Genomic DNA, 6,000 nt, shown 5'->3' with positions numbered 1-6,000 from the left:
CATCTGCAGCTATCTTTACACATTCAGAGGTGCGAGGAGGTGGGGAACGCATGGGGACAGGATGGCGGAATGAGCGAAAAGAGCAAAGAGTCCTGGTGAAAGAGACAAAGCATGAGGCCGATGCGGGAAGCGAAGCTTTAAAAAGCCCGTAAACAGCACGGCTACGGTAGAGCTTTGATGCATCTCATGTTTGTGTTGGATGCATGGTCGAAGCAGCAGGACAAGAAGCACAATGTGACCGGGGGCACCTGTGACACGCCTCACACCCCTTTGCCCCCAGTTGCCTTGGCAACATATTGCTGCTCTACTTTTCGAAATGTCAAATAATGCGCACAAAACAAAGGAATGGCCAGACAATCGACCTTTACAAGCAGCCTTTCTCAGGAACTGACGTATCCTTCCTCGAGGACTTCAAACGACCTAACAACAAAAACATTATTGGATGTTTGTGAGTTCCAGAGTCTTGGATTTAGGGGCCCGAGGCCTCCTCGCAGGGGTTGAGGACCACTCAAACTTGCCTTTTTATTGTGCTATTTTTTTCCCCTGATTAGTGGGGCATCTGCAGGGTTTGTGAGGCTGTGTATCATAACCCACAGTGTGTGTGTGTGTTTGTGTGTGTGTCCGCAGCGTACAGACCCCATCTGTTTGCTGGACAGACACAGTCTGGGAAAGTGTGTGCAGGCGAAGAATTCACACACAGCACAAAGGTCCAATTATGAGCCCCCACTCAGAAGGAGAAGGAGGAGGATGAGGGGATAATAGGGGCTTGTCCATCTCTGGAGGGGGTTTGATGGCTTCCTTGCCTCTCACCTCGCCCTCCTCTCTCCCCCACCCTGAACACATCAGCTGGACGCGAGGAGGAATAAGAGTCGGTGCCAGTCAAATCAGAAATATCCATATCTTCTCTTCATGATTTTTATGTGAGCCACCAAAGTGCCCCCTCCCTTGTTGAGCTCCTGTTTAGTTTCACCTCCAGTCAGTTTGTGACTGTACAGCTGATTAGATTACCCGGCACCCCGAGGAGGCGATACAGCCTCTGAAGCCGCTGCCGGCTCAACTTTGATCCCTTATCTCCGACTTCAGCATCATTTTGCCACATTGTCATTCGCTCGCAGTTGCAAACCGCCAGCTGCCCGCGCACGCCGCTCTGGTGGAAGAGCAACGTGGCGGTGACGGGTCCAGGCGGCCTTTGATGGCGTGCGGCTTCTTTGAAGCGGTCAGACGGCGTGAGCGCTTCTTGATCGGTGAGAACTTTGAGGGCATCAACGTCAACACTCGATTGTCACAAAGCAGCAGGAGGGCGCGAGGAGCCGCTGAGGCTGAGGAACGCCTGCCTGAATTCCACACAGACCTACTGAACGGAAATAAGATGAAGGTGAGCTGAGGCCTCAGTGCGTCTATCTCTGACAAAATGGCTGACGCAAAATCTAAACAAACCTTTAAAGAATTATACATTCTGTACACAACCCCGAAAATGTGATCAAAAAATCCTCCCAGGGCAAATTTACGTGCATCCAAGCTACAGCCCGTGCACGTGTCTACGTACGCACGCACGCAAATGTAAGGAATGGCATGAACAGCTATACATTTGTGCGTGTTTGCGTGCATCTGACACTCAGGCATCGGCAGCTGGCGAACCGCTCTCCCACGCCAGGTGCGACCTGTAGCTCCGGGCCCTGTGTCAGCATATAGCACCGCAACACGACACCGCGAAGGCCAAACACACATACACATAAACATTTCCTCTATGTACACATGCACGGCAGAAATGTCATGTAGTCCCCGCTGTGGTCGTGACGGATGTGATCCACACAAGTGGGTAAAAACAGCCAGTAAAAGACATTTGGTTGCCATCTGTCTCCGAGGCTTCAGGCTCGCGCTCATGCCAACAGTTGGCCTTCAGGCTCACGGCGTTTACGTACAAGCCTGATAACCATTAGTCCATAAACAGGCGCCCTTCTATAGACAAGTGGCCGGGGATTTCTTTGGTCGTGTTTGTGGTGAGATAATGACCATAAAGCTGTGACATACAGCTGCTGGTGTGAAATACGGGCCAAAACGAAAAGGCCCCGTTTTATGTGTCCGAAATAACGGAGGATCATCGAGGATCTTTGTGCCATCGCTGGAATGTAAAACATTTATCAGAGCAGTTGTTTCTCCATCTTCAGCAAATCCTTACCTATTTGTACATTTAAGGAAGTAGTCTGGGATGGACGCAGGGCGGTGTCTGACCAGCAGGTGGCGCACATCCAGCCACAGAAGTTTATTGAAGCTTGATAATCTGCAGAATTAATCTTTTTCTTATGAGGGAAACAGAGTTGAAGACAGAAGCGTCGCTGACAGACGGAGACACCGGCCGGCCCTCCAGCGCCTCGGTCTTCCCAATCGTCTCCGGCTTCACATAAGCCCGTCTCTGGGATTTGGGGGTTATTACTCTGTGTTCCTCTCTTTGTCCGCGGGGGTCATCTTTCCGAGGCGAGGTGAGAGAGGGTTGAACGCGGTGTATGTCATCGATTGTGTTGAAAATAATCTTTAACGACAAGCGTGGGAGCGCAGGGTCACCTGATATCATCTCCTAGAAGGGGAACGATGAGAGAAGAATTAGCAAAGTAGCTTGAGAGAAGCCCCCGCCTGGCCTCTTTCCTCGTACACCCCTGTTTGGAGTGCAGTGTTTGAGCAGTGAAGGTCATGGGTGACACCTGTTTCCCGTCTCATCTCCCAACATCAAGTCTGTGAGCGGTGTGTGTGTGTGTGTGTGTGTGTGTGTGTGTGTGTGTGTGGGGGGGGGGGGGTTCAAGCCTCGCACAGTCCTCTTCTGTTTGTTTCCTGCTTGAAACCAGAAGGGGAAAAATGTCGCAAAGGGGGTGAAAAGGCCAAGTTTGTACATCGGGGTGGGAAATTAATTTCCAAGGTGAAAAGAAAGGAATGTGCTCCTTTGAAGAGCAGAAAGAGAGTGGTTGTGCTTTCGAGCTTTGTTTAAACAGCACACTCCAGTGCATGCCTTCCTTCTTCCAGAGGCAAACGGCTCTGACGCCTTTTGTCATCCGAGGACGGATCCGTTGCTGGAGTAACTGTGCCGCGCTCCGGCGGGGCTCCGTGAACCTACTTTGCCCCCTTGTGGGGGAAGGTGGCACTTCATTGACCCCCAGTGGTCGCTGGTACAACCTGAAGGCTTTTCTCCTTCTAGAGATAATCTCAAGCAGCTATAAGCTTTTTCGCTCCCTGGTTTTACTGGACCTCTTTTTTCACGCACATCTGGACACGCTGGACACTCCTGATGCCTTCTGTGCCTTCTCTAGCTGCACATCCAGGTCATTTTGTCCTTGGTTTTACAGAACCACTGGTTCCGCTCATCTCTGGTCCGTAAAATGTCAAAATCACTTTTAAGAGAAAATAATGACTAGAAACCTGGTTTAGGAACCTCCTGCGTCTGCGTGTGGAAACGTATCGAGTAGCCGGTAGGTGGCATCAGCGAGCCAGATGTTCTTCCAGCTGCATTTAGTGCTTCCGTGGACACTAAATGCGCAGTTCCACAGCAATGTCTTATATTTGTGTGTATTTTTGTGTATAAAAAGGTGTAAACAACATCCTTATTCCACAACGCTTCAACATACACAAGAGCGTCATTAAAATGCTATAACATTTACCACTTCCTGTCAGCCGTGCTGCTTATCCAGGTGTTGTGAGAAGGATGGGAGATCTGGCAGATGTTTACGCCCAGAAAAAATGATTCAGCCAATCTGGCGACCCCGCCTCCTGGACAGATGGAGAGGCTGGTGAGTTAGCATCACATTTAGCAATGTCGCACATCGCCCTGGTTTCACTTTAAGCATGGACTGCTCCAGGATTTATCTCATGCCCAGAAAAAAACCCCAAACAACACCCTAAAAAGGTCCAAACGTGTCAACAAACAAAATAAGAAGTGAACACGGATCACCCATGTGCAAAAGTGACGCTAACATTTGCTGCTTGGTGTAAATGGGGCCGTGAAACTGATGAGCATCGATACCCATTGGAATCATGTTAGCATTATGGGATTTTAGCTGCTGCATCTCAACAGATGGTGAAAATAAGGAGTCTTCAAGCAATGTCTGTACGACATTTGCTAATTAGCGACATTTGCTAAATGGCAGGAAAATACTGTATTTGTCTGAAAGGTTTCAGTTTTTGCACAAACTTTTACTCAGTTTCCAGAGCTTAACGTGTCTTTGGGGGGAGGGGGGCGTACCAGAGGATTGCCTCTGAGCAGAACCTGCTCTCTAAATTTGGCTCATCACAGAAGCTTATCGATTTGGCCGCCCAAGACCTCCTTTGTCCACCGCTTGCTACAGTTTCAGATGACAAAGCGCTCGCAATTTTGGCCCCCGTGAGTGGCAAACAGCCTTACACAGAGAGGCAGAGCATTAATTACCCCCCTCCCACCAACGCTCACCCACGTCTGCATCTGTGGCCAAACGCTGGAAATGAGCCTTGAAAGTATAATTAATGAGCGCGACGATGAGATAATTACAAAGACCAAAATTATTGATCAGAGCAACAAACTCCCGAGCCTTAAAAATCTCCCGACCTGAAAAGTCTTAGCTCATACTGCTGTCAGGATGCGCGGTGAGGTAACGGAGAGGTGGGTCACGCAGTGTGGCGAGGGGAAAAAACCCCCGTTCATCACTCCTCTGAGATTATTGGGGCTAATAAAGAGAAAGGATGTGTGCTTAAGTGTCCACGATACATAAAAAATGACACTTTTAAAGCAGGGGTCTGAATGAATCAAAAATAGGAGCAGAATCGCGCAAAAATATGTCGTTTTGGCAAAGAAACCTGTTCTGAGGTTGATGTGAACGTCATGGGAGGGGCTTAAAAGGGTGTGGCCCAGGGATAATAAATCAGCTGTTTCTCCACATCTGTCCTAAAAACAGCATCAGAAATGAGCTCTTGTTATCGTGCGGCACAGTTCGGCTGACCTGGTGAGTGAGAGCGAGAGAGACCCACACGGTGGGCTAATGAGGCTTTTAAGGCTCATTAGCCCATAAATTAGCCCATAAAGCTAAGCTGCCATCGTTGATGGTAGCGATACAGATGTTGCGTTTGGGACGACAGCAGGTTTGCTGCAGTTGTTGTGTTTGGAGGCGGGAGGAAGAGGGCAGAAGGGCAGAATCCTGCTTGGGATTGTCACTAAACACGAAGTCGTATCTGGCAGTAATTCCGTGAGGCCCTTCCTCCCGTGTTCGGTCGTGTGCTGAGGCCTAATGAATACTCTCGCCGTCATCGCTTTCCTCTCGGGGCTCAATTTTCGATTCTTTTTCTGTGTTTCCAACATCAAATGCTGTTCGGGGCCCTTGTGTGGGATTAGAGGGCTTGTTCTTGTCTAATAGGCCCTTGACCTTCACAGTTCCATGACAGGACTCTGGCTTTAGCCCTCTGTGGCGCCGCGTCCACCGCCCGGGCTCCCGTGATGCAAATTCGGTGTCACCACATCAAATGGGTGCGCTGATCAAAGGTCAGGCCTCCTTTGTGTAGGTGTTTGATATCAAAATTTCTATTTCATCTCCAGCTGTCAGGCGCGGTTAGAGCTGAAGTGATGGAGGGAGGGAGAGGAAAGCAGGAGTTGATTGGGGAGGGGGAGGAATAAGAGACAGGGCTTCTGGTTGCTGATGTACTCGACCTGTTTGTCCTTAATAGTGTTCGATGATGGCATCCATTTCTGAGGTGTGTAACAGAGCAGCAGCATGGTGGAAGTGTCCTCTGAAGTATCTCCAGCCTGTGCTCTTCGTTGAAGAGTTCCTCAGCTTTGATTGGGCTCCTATTTTCTCCCGGATTCCTCATCAGCCCCCGAAAATTGGACGGAAAAGGGAAGAAATCAGTTGGAATGGATGCATCATTCTGATTAATTAGGGGCATGATTCGCCCAGGCGCCTCAGAAATAAACCAATCTGAATGTGGAATTGGGATTCAGACTGAGGCTGGCAGCGCCGCATCCAAATCTGCCACATTGTGCATAAAATT

This window comes from Takifugu flavidus, chromosome 4 (assembly GCF_003711565.1).
Source record: "Takifugu flavidus isolate HTHZ2018 chromosome 4, ASM371156v2, whole genome shotgun sequence".
In the NCBI taxonomy this organism is placed as follows: Eukaryota; Metazoa; Chordata; class Actinopteri; order Tetraodontiformes; family Tetraodontidae; genus Takifugu; species Takifugu flavidus.
Note: the sequence above shows the minus strand (reverse complement) of the source record.